Source organism: Equus caballus, chromosome 18, assembly GCF_041296265.1.
Source record: "Equus caballus isolate H_3958 breed thoroughbred chromosome 18, TB-T2T, whole genome shotgun sequence".
Lineage (NCBI taxonomy): Eukaryota > Metazoa > Chordata > Mammalia > Perissodactyla > Equidae > Equus > Equus caballus.
In genome coordinates this window covers 48,884,231-48,895,238 of record NC_091701.1, presented here as the reverse complement: position 1 = coordinate 48,895,238, position 11,008 = coordinate 48,884,231, and positions in this window count along the sequence as shown.

The window sequence follows — 11,008 nt, the reverse complement described above, 5'->3', positions numbered from 1 at the left end:
AGTGGTTTTAGAGGGCAGGCAATTCACATGCATTCCACAGCAGGGTTAGGAGTTACCAGGAACCATAGACCTGTTGAGTTGTTTGAGAAGAATTACAATGGTAACTATCAAATCCAAGATGGAAGGCAAGAATATGCCATGTTATAAAAAAAAGTAGGCGTTGCAAACTCAAATGTCTTTAGGAGAGAGACAGGTAACAAAATGAATGGAGTAGGCCAGGTGAAAGAAAAAAAGGGGTGGACTGGAGATTATACAGGCATCCAAATTCTCCTTTTCCTTCTCTGTCTCCTTTTTTAGTTTAGTTGTGTCTTGTTTTTAATTAACAACAACGCATGGCCAAATCAAACACATCTCTTGGCCAGTATTTGCAATCTCCAGTTAATTCCTTGTCTTCACACCTAAAGGAGTGTATTCATCTAGGAGGCGACATTTTAAAAGGAATACTTGTTTTAAATAAAAAAATGGTATTTGTCCAGAGAATAACAATCAAGATGGTAAGGGATATGGAAATCTTGAGGAGACATTTAGTATACATGTTAAATGTGCTAACTCTGGCGTTTAAAAAAAAATGTAGGTTTAAGTGGCAGCTTTGCCAGTAATAGCCTATTTTTCCTTGGAAAAATTACTTAACCTCTTGAAACCTCAGTTTCTTCACATGTAAAAGGGAATAATACTATCTACCACATGGAGTTAAAGTAAGATTTAAATGAGATAATATTAAAGGTTAAACATTTAGATGGAGGCAGCTAATATTATTATTATGTATTGTAACAATGTGGTGAAAATTTCAGTGCTTCAGGGAAGGAAGTCCCAGACTCTGCTGAGATGATTTGAGGCAGGCTGAGCCTTTCACATCTGAGAATGAGTAAGGCTTTATTTCTGAGATTAGTAAAATTAGCTTGCACTCAGCAGAGAAAGCAAAGACGACAAGGTAAGGAAGGGAGAGACAAGAATGGAGGGAGTGTCAGAAGCCTGTGCATCCTGGTGTGTGATTCCTCAGGATGTTTTTGCTACTAAGCTGCTGTAAACATATTAGACACAAACTGCTTAAAACCAGTGACATTTTGTGGAATCTCATAAAGAGACTAGGTTTTGATTCAAGCAGCTTATACAAACAAAGCCGGAGAATGTAAGCTGAAGAGAACTTGAGAAATTGTAGAGGTGGATTTTAAATCTCAGGAGGTCAAGAAATTGGAATTTGAGTCAAGTGTAAGGACCAGGTGTCGTCCTCTAGGACAGCTGTAGCCCAGTCACCCTGGGAACCATGGCAGAAACTAGAGGAAAAAAGATTGGTGGGAGACTGGATATATGTGTTCCAATGTTAGAAGGGCTGTCAGGCGGGGCATGATTTCACTGGATCTCGGTGAATCCAGAAGGCAGAACTTTGGATAGCTAGCTGAAATACTTATAAGGCTAATTTTATCTCCATAGAAGAAATGTGCAAAGCTGGCCAAAAATGAATCAGCAGCCTCATCAAGCAGCACTTCCTGCGATGGGAAGTGTTCAGGCAGAGGTCAAGAAATGTTAGAAGGGCTGGCCAGTGTCTGAGTGGTTAAGTTCGCGTGCTCCACTTCTGGGGCCCAGGGTCTCGGCGGTTCGGATCCTGGGCGCGGACATGGCACCGCTCCTCAGGCCACGCTGAGGTGGCGTCTCATCTGCCACAACTAGAAGGACCCACAACTAAAATATGCAACTGTGTAGTGGGGGTATTTGGGGAGAAAAAGCATAAAAAAAGAAAAAAAGTAATGTTAGAAAAGGTATTCCTGTCTGAAACTGCCTTGGAAATGAATGTCCTCTAAGTTACTTTTAATATTTTGGAGATAATGTAAGGCACCATGCAGAGAAGGGAAGGAATGAAAACAAGATTGCCCTGAGAAGCTTCTTCATCTGGAGGAAGACACTGGGCAATACACTAATATGTAGGACATCTTCAGGGCTAAATTTCTACTCTCTCTGAGGTAGAGGGAGGAAGGAATGAAGAGAAAAGATGGAGAAGAAAAGGAAAAAGCAGGAGGTAATTACTGTTAGAAGCATGTTCAAAAGTTAGAAAGAGAAACTTTAAAGTCCAAAGAAATAAATCACTTTTTGCTTCACCCTATATAAAATCCTAAAGTGTTCAAAGGGCCGTATCAGAATATAGTGCTGGCCACCTGCAGAATCCCACTGGAAAACAAGATCAAAGAACTTGGGCCACCTGGTTATACTGGCAGTTTCTTTTGGTTACTAGCGTCCTTCCCTAGCACTTTGAACATTTTTCTGTGCTTTTTTTGGAGGGAGGGGTGCAGATTGGCCCTGAGCTAACATCTGTTGCCAATCGTCCTCTTTGTGCTTGAGGAAGATTGTCGCTGAGCTAACATCTGTGCCAGTCTTCCTCCATTTTATGTGGGATGCCACAGCAGCATGGTTTGACAAGTAGTGCTAGGTCCACGCCTGGGATCTGAACCTGTGAACCCCAGGCCGCCGAAGTGGAGCACGTGAACTTAACCCACTATGCCACCAGCCAGCCCCTGTGCTATTTTTAATAGTGAGAAAATAGACCTCAGAAATCACTCTATTTGAGGGCTTCTACTATTTGAGAACCGAAACTAGCTCAAATGATTGTGTTCTTCCTTTCCCTCATTAGTTGTTAGAGTTTAAGTTTGTTCTCATGTGTGGATCCAAAAAGAAGGGTGGAATTTCAAAGATAACCTTCCTTTGCAATAATTGTTCATCATTTAACTTGGTCTTCAGAAGTGCATCTAAGGCAAATGTTCATGTCCAATCTAAAATAATCATTACTTGGCAATCACTAACATATGTTAAATTAAACTCTACATGCTCATATTTGGAAAGTACACATAATTTTAAAAGTCTTTCCCCTAAAATTAAACAAAAAATAAATCTACATAATAACAAAACAGATCTGCCTTCTTTCATTGTTAAATTAAATTCCGTGCAGCATAGATGCCTAGATAGGAAAATCATACCATAAATATTCCAAGGAATTCATTGATCTCATTTAATTGAATTTGAGGCCAATAAACTGTAATCCTTTCTGCTGCCCCAATGGCATGTGATATTTTAGCACTTAACTGCATATGATAGATGCATCTAGGCTAAGGTGGTTCTGTTTGTCTCGCATTTTTGTGATCTCTAAATTCACTTAAACTTTAAAATGCAGTTAAAATACAGCAGAATCAGGATTAAAGAAAAAATAAACGTTCAAAAATCTGCATAGAGGTGGGTTATTAGAAGATTTGAGTACTCTGAATTTACCAGCTATATATTTTTCAGAAGGCCTCCCCAGTGGTTGCACAGAATTATTAACAAAATCCAGAGGCCCTGGAGGTTCCTAAATGCTGACAAATGATTTGGTTTAAAAGATTTTTGCTGTTCTCATTTGCATTGTAAAATGGACTTCAGCTCTAAGTTTAGGGAGAAGTTTTAGAAGCTTTGACATGGCAAGATGCCATGAGAATATTTTCCCTGTGGGGAACTGAAACTCAAATGTGCTAATTAAGGGTGCTTAATATTCCTCAAAATTAATTCTTTGTTACCTGCAGTGGTTTAATTATTCCCTTATGGAAAGCTCAGAAATGCCCTGCATCTTTAAATAGCAGTGGGCCACTCGATACTGAGTCAACATCCACTTTGAAGGTATTTCTCCTACTTGTCGGGAATAGCAGTGGCCAAAGAGAGGAAGATTTTAGATGTCACAATAAAACAGTAAGACAAATTTTCACTGGTGATTTGCAAAATCAGTTTCATTGATGTCATCATCTCTCACGTAAAAGAACTTTCCAGAAAAAATTCTTTATAGCAATAAAAGTGAAGAGAGAGAAACTGTTGTAATTGACACCAGGTAATTCTATCTGAGCTCTCACCACCAGGAGCAGTCGGCCAGCCCTGACACTTTTCCCATTAGCAACCTGCTCTTTCCAGGAAAGTAAAATTCAGATGTCCTCAGAGGATATTGGTTGAACTGAGAGATAACTAATCATATTTAAGACTGTTTATCTTAAGTAATGGACTTGAATATTATCCAGGTAACTATTGTTTCTCCTGGAATTCTTCTTGAATAAGGTAGCTCTGTATAGCTCTGGGACACAATAAAAAGCTCTAAATGTGGGTAAATGCCTTAAGCTCAAATGTCACTTCCTCTGGTAGCCAACTCTGACCACACAACCAAAACTGTTGCCCAATCATTCTATCACATCCTCCCTTTTATAGTCTTCACATCACCCAGGGTCATCTGAAATCTTGTGGGTTTACTTATTTGCTAGTTTGTCACTGTCTTCCCACCTCGAGCGTGTGGGCTGTGGGAGAGGAGGCCCCTGGCCCTCAGTCACAGCTCTACCCCATGCTTCAAGCAGCACTTGGCACATGAGCACCGTTCAGTAAATCATTGATGAAGCAGTGAAGTGCAAATTTTTTTTTAATGTCAAACTTACTTCTCTCTAATAATCAAAAAAAGACTTGTTCTGGAGCCTCAGCTAGGAAAGGAGCTGGATGTGCTGTGTAGGCAACCCAGAATCCATATATTTAGTCAGGACAACCATGCATGGATCCACAGTCACCTGCACGCACACAAACCTTCACACTGAAGCTCTCCAGTCAGGTAAGTTTGACCAGAATCAGTCAAAACTGAGTCCAAGTTGAGCACTTGGCAGGACTTGCAGTGTTACAATTCTCCTGGGCTGGAATGTTCTCAGCTCAACCCTCGTCTCAGCTGTCTCCTCCACATAGATTCTCATTTTGAGTAGATTTAACAAGTGCTCATTGGTCAACCCTTAAATGCTTTGCGAATGAGAAAATGCATCAGGGAAGATGGGCAGTTCAGTGCACAACAGGACCTAAAACAGGCCAGCTTAAGTACTGATGCATAATTCATGTTAATGGGCGCAGCTTCCAAGCCCTGCAGGTGTTTTCTTCCATGACTGGGACCAAGGAAACAAGTAGGGGAACCTCCTTAGCTTCCGCATACCCAGGGCCCAGGGGGGGTCAAGTGAGGCTCTGCTCACTTCAATTTTTGAGGCTTTCAGTATATTAAAATAAATAACAATAATAAAATGACTCTACAGAATTACAAAATTGGCATTTTAGAAACTTTTCAAGTTAACATTATTAACATACACAAATACATTGCAATATAATTGTGCCATCATAAGATAATTATAAAATCTGTTTAAAAAACATGAATTCATAGAGCACAATGGGTGGTATAGTCTGGCACAAACGTTGAGGGCTTAAGGAATGTCTTCTCCCTCTGGAGCTGTCAGTGGCTCTCTGGAACTCTAGGCCTAACCCTGTGTTGACCAACATTTGATACAGTCAAATGTCCACATTGGGGGCATTTTATAAACTTAGGAAGGGTAGGCCAAAGGCCCTGCACAGGCCCCACTCCCTGGCCCCTGGGCCCACCTGTGTCCTGATGTATACCTGTGCTTCTCCTCCTCCTCTCCTCTTTGCCTGGGCCACAGAACCGAGGAGTTTACCCTGCTGGCTTGGTGAACAGTTTGCATAGGTGTGCGTGTATGTATATCTCCTCAGTTAATCTAACTTACTTCTACGTGTGGATATGGTTTTCTATGCCTTCTATACCTCCCTAATCAAGTGTCAAACCAATAACTCTTTTCACCAGTGAACTAACCTTCAAGCTACACTCCAGAGCCACTCAACTCCTGAGGGGAAACATAGCAGCTCAGTGGAATTAGATCATTTGTAAATTGTGGTCAGTTTGAAAAAAGAAATTTTCGTTGAGGCAAGTAAAGCCTGCTTTATCTACTTGCAAGGTCTGAGTTCACCTGCTCTAACCTAGCAGAAAGCACAGGTAGAATCATTTACTCAGGCTTTCCTAGGTTAGCCAAGGTAAAGAGATAATCTGCTCATTGCAGGCATCGATTTTCTGGCTTGAGACCATTCTCAGAAATGCTAATTAACTAGGACTCAACTCTTTAAAGACCTCAGTGAAGAAGATCCCTTCTCCTCAGTATCCAAAAGGAATAACAAAATCATTTAGAAAAGGTAAATCTTATGCTTTAAATAATGGGGATTTCTCACAATTCTTTAAGGCTAAAAATAAAAAGATGAACAAATGCTGCTGAAAAGGCCCAGGGGGGGTCAGCCCGGTGGCACAGCGGTTAAGTGCGCACGTTCTGCTTTGGCGGCCTGGGGTTCACTGGTTCGAATCCCAGATGCGGACATGGCACTGCTTGGCAAAAGCCATGCTGTGGTAGGCGTCCCACGTATAAAGTAGAGGAAGATGGGCATGGATATTAGCTCAGGGCCAGTCTTCCTCAGCAAAAAGAGGAGGATTGACAGTAGTTAGCTCAGGGCTAATCTTCCTCAAAAAAAAAAAAAAAGAAAGAAAGAAAAGAAAAGGCCCAGGGAAAAGGCCATAACAGTGAAGTAACCCTTCTCCCATCCCCCTATCCTTCCCTAGGTCACCTTCAGGCAAGGGGTTGATTTGCTCTCCTCCCACACACATTCTTGCCCCTTGCAAACATTTGCCCCCTCCAGGAATGACTGCCCATGGTCAACATTTGGCCTTGGGTTGAGAATTTAAGGACAAATCTCAGCCTACCTTTTCCTGCACCATTGGAGGATATCTAAGCACCATGAGAGCCAGCCTAAGGACAAAGCTTCAAAAATCAACTCAAGGAAACACAATAGAAAGCTGGAGATAAAAGACAAGGTTTCCGTCGATTTCTGTCCAATGCATCCAGCCTTCCTCCTGGGCAGACCCAACCGGTTTGGCAGGATGCGAGGTGAATCCAGAAGACTTCTCCATTAGCGGAGTCATAGGAACTGTCTGGGAGCTGAAACCCCTAAATAATTCTGCCACCACTCTGTATAAAAGCCTCTGTGTGGCTTTCCTTGTCTGTAGGACAAATCCCGACTCCTTCATGGGCAAAGCAGGGCGGATCACAACTGGCTTCCCATTGCTCTTCCCTAATCCATCTTTGAGGCTCTCATCCAAACCACCTAACTTTGCACCCATCCCCTGACCACTCAACCTTCCCCTCTCATGCCATGTATTTTAATGGGCCTTTCTATTTTATTTTTCTTCTTCATATTATTGCCCTGCTTAGAATGCCTTTCCCTTTCTTCTCTACCTATCAAAATTGTATTTGTAAATGAATTCCCATCTCAAAAATCACCTTCTGGAATTTTTCCCAGATCCCATCAGAGTTAGAATGAATCCCTCTCTACTTGGTGTTACCAGAGGACCCTGCGAGCCGTCCCGCCATGTGTGTTTTCTCCTTCATTAAACCACTGGCCCCTCAGCACAGGGACTAGTTCCTATTTCATCTCTATCATTCCCAGGGCCTCAGGTGGACTTGTGCACATAGTGAGTGTTTAATAAAGCTTGGTCTAATTGGAGTTCTTAGGAAAACAACAGCGAACAGCTAATTTGGGGTGGGAGACCGTTGATAAGAATAGTCTAAGATTTCAGGAGTAAGAACACTTGGATATAAATTCCAGCTTTGCCTCTTACGAGCTATATGGCCTTGGACAACTCACTCTCTCAAAGCCAGAGTTTTCTTATCTGAAAAAATGGGGTATTTTTACATACTCACATAACAGTATTTACCTCACCTAGTTATTGGCAGAACTAGAAGAATGCATTTAACTCACTTCCCGGCACTTAGTAAGAATTCAATACGTTCCTTCTCCCCTCTTGCCTCCTCTCCTCCTCCTCCTCATGTTCGTTACTACTACTGCTACTGCTACTACTACTATTATCTTTAGACCATAAAAGGAAGGCCAGCGCTGGAATGTAAAGCCTTCTGCTGCCTCTCCTACAAGTGAGCTCCCATCTCTGGGCTATGTCTCAGGAAGAATTTCTCTTCTTGCAAAGAGAGCTGTAGCAGTGACCAAAACATGGCCTTCATGGAGTGGAGAGAAGCCTGGGAAAACTTTTTTCACAGCTTTGAACAGAGAATTTGTCCTTGGGTGAACCCTTCTTTTGTTTTGGGAAAACTATGTCACTAGTTCTTTGAGATATACACATAAAAAGGAAATGTCTACCCATTGTTTTGCCAAAAACCACAAGGTCACCAATAATTGGAAGACCCGTGTATGGCCCTTGGATTCCAAGCTTGTGTTTGGTGTGTAAGTTCTTCTGTTATTGAGTCGAGCTTCTTCCTCTAGACTTTGTTGCAGTTTTTCCATGGAAAGGAAAAATATAAATCGTTCTAACCCTTGCAGGAATGAGTTTGGAGATCCAGGCTGAATTATTGCTTGTTCTAGATAGCACTGGGGTTGGGAGTGGGGTGAGGGGAGTTGTTTTGCTTAGTTTTGTTAGCATTGGCGACAGGAAAATGAGAATGATATAGGGGTGAAGTTGAAGGATGGCTTTCATGAGACCCTGCCACTTCCTGGGAAAGGCAATGCTGCTCCTCTGCCCAGGTGACAAAACAAAGGGTGACCCAGAGTTGGGACAGGGTCATTGTTCGCATCTCTGTGCAAAACCAGCTTCCCCTGCCTCCCCCAGCAGCTACTGGAGTGGAAGACCCAGCTTCCTTGCCACTGATATTCTCAGGAGCCCCACCATCGGCAGAAGAAACAAAAACGTAGCTGTTATGTAGTGACCTGGAGGACAGACGGGTTGCTGAGCATCTTTAGGAATCATAGAAATAGTGGGAAAGAAGGGGAAATCTTTCTGGGGAAAGAGTGAGTTCTAAGGATTTGAATTATTAGAGGCTTGAGCTCTTATAACTTGGACTTTAAAATTATTGTGACCTCATGTTACCATCCCCTGCTCCAGGTTTATGAAATCTGTGGCACACTGTTTAAATAAGTAAATATTTATGTATTTGAAATAGATTATTTTAAAAACAAGTTTTTTAATTTAAAGCTGGAAAGAATTTGGGTGGTAGATAGAATAACATATGGATTTTTAAAGAGAATGGATTCTGGAAACCAGCAGATTTCTATGTTGGCTTTTCTTTTTACTAGTTGTGTGATCATAAGCAATTTATTTTCTGTCTGGAAGGCTGTTTTTTAATCTATAAGATATAGGTGCGTGGCAGATGGTATTTTCCAAAAGCTGTGCAAAAATGGCTGCACCAATATGTATTCTATCCCACATGCCCACATGATGTTCTAATGAAGCAACGTTGACATTCCTTCTTCAAGAGATGGCATCTATATTCCCTCCCCTTGACTCTGGGCTGAACTTTGAAACTGCAGAAGTGATATGACTTCCAGGTAAGTCATAATAGGCAATAGGCTTCTGCCTGGCACTCTCTCTCCCTCTGTCTTTCTGTCTCTCTGTCTCTCTCTCTCCAGACGCTTGCCTTTGGAACCCAGCCAGTCTGTTGTGAGGAAGCCCAGCCACATGGAAAGTCCACATGTGGGTGCCCCAATCAACATCCCCACTTAGGCCTCCAGCTGACAGCCAGCATTAATCGCTAGACATGTGAGTGAATGAGCTTTCAGATGATTCGAGAGCGCACTGGTCAGGTCCTCCAGCTGAGACCTCAGACCTCATGGTACAGATAAATCAAACCCACTATGCTCTGTCTGAATTCCTGACCCACAGAAACCATGGGATAATAAATGGTTATTGTCATTGTAAGCCCCTAAATGTTGTGGTAATTTGTTATGCAACAATAGAGAACTAAAATTTGGGGTAATAGTATGTAATCCATGGTGGTGACATGAGGATTAAAAGAAATAGTTAACGCTTAGCACAGTAAGTGCTAAATAATGTTAGATCCTTTTATTATAACAAAAAAGGTAATTCCTAAGCAAAACTTAGAGGTGAATGAGGGCTCTCAACAGACACCCTTTTCTGGCTCTCTTACCAGATAACCAGGGGAAAGAGAAGTTGAAATGTACGAGGAACCCAGTGTAGAAGCCAGAGGTCAATGGGGTTTGACTTGAATCAAATCATGTTTAGAATTTGTTTTCACTTGTCTGGAAGAGGTACTCTTAAAATCCTGAAGCCAGACTCTCAGGATGGGAGTTAGAATGTGTTTGTTGGGGCCACTGTCTTACCTGGGGCCCTCACAATTGTTAATCCACCATCCTGTGGTAAGCACCAGTTTTTAAGAGGAGCTATCTTCTCTGAGTAATTACAATGACCTCTCTAGTCAACTACTTTCCGAGTAACGTGTCATGTGGAGGTCCGATATTAGTTTCTCGGAATATTTGAGTGAGGTATTAGACCGTCATAAAGCCCTTCTGTAAGGACTGCTTTAATGGGAACTTGGGGATATGCCAAGTTTCTCCTGCATCACTAAGGTAATTGCAACTCCATCATCCTCAGAATTTGCTCTAGTTTCCATCCACAGTTTTGATCAAGATAAATGTGGGCCATAGAATATTTTCCTAGGGTTTCAATGACCAAGGATATCAACAGGAAAAGGACAGACAATGGCTGTTTATATTTCTAAACTTTTTTCCCCACACACACAAACAAAAAGGTTATAAAATATTATAAAGTCAGTAATGGAATAAGGACAGTGAAAATCAACTGGAAAATGTATCTTTTTTCCTCTGTTCCTGAATATGTATTGTGTGGAATTTGGGATTTACTCAGATTACAAGCAATGACTTCATAAGTAATGATTTGAGAAGAGAGGCAAGACCTTAATTGTGGTGTCCCTGGCATAGTAACCGAGAAAATGGCTTTTAGGTTAAATGTCATTTTAACATCCCTTAAATCATCTTTTAACCCTGCTGATGTCGCACATACTGGTAAATTTAGATACCATTTATTGAGTGCTTTTTCTTGTTCTAAGCACTTATACTAATCTCTTTGTATGCATTACCTCATTATAATCCTTATCACAATCACTCTTATGAGACAGGTATGACGAGCCCTAATTTTTTCACGTAGAAACTGAGAGTTAGAGAGGTGAAACAGCTTCTAAGAGAGGAGCTGAGATGTGATCCAAAGACCATGCCTTACCCATTACCTGGCTTTGCCTCTACTGCTGGCTGAGGTCCCTTCTCCACTCTGCGTGTGCAAAGGCTGCTTACCCTTTAAGACTCAGCTCAAGTGTCACCTCCTCTCAGG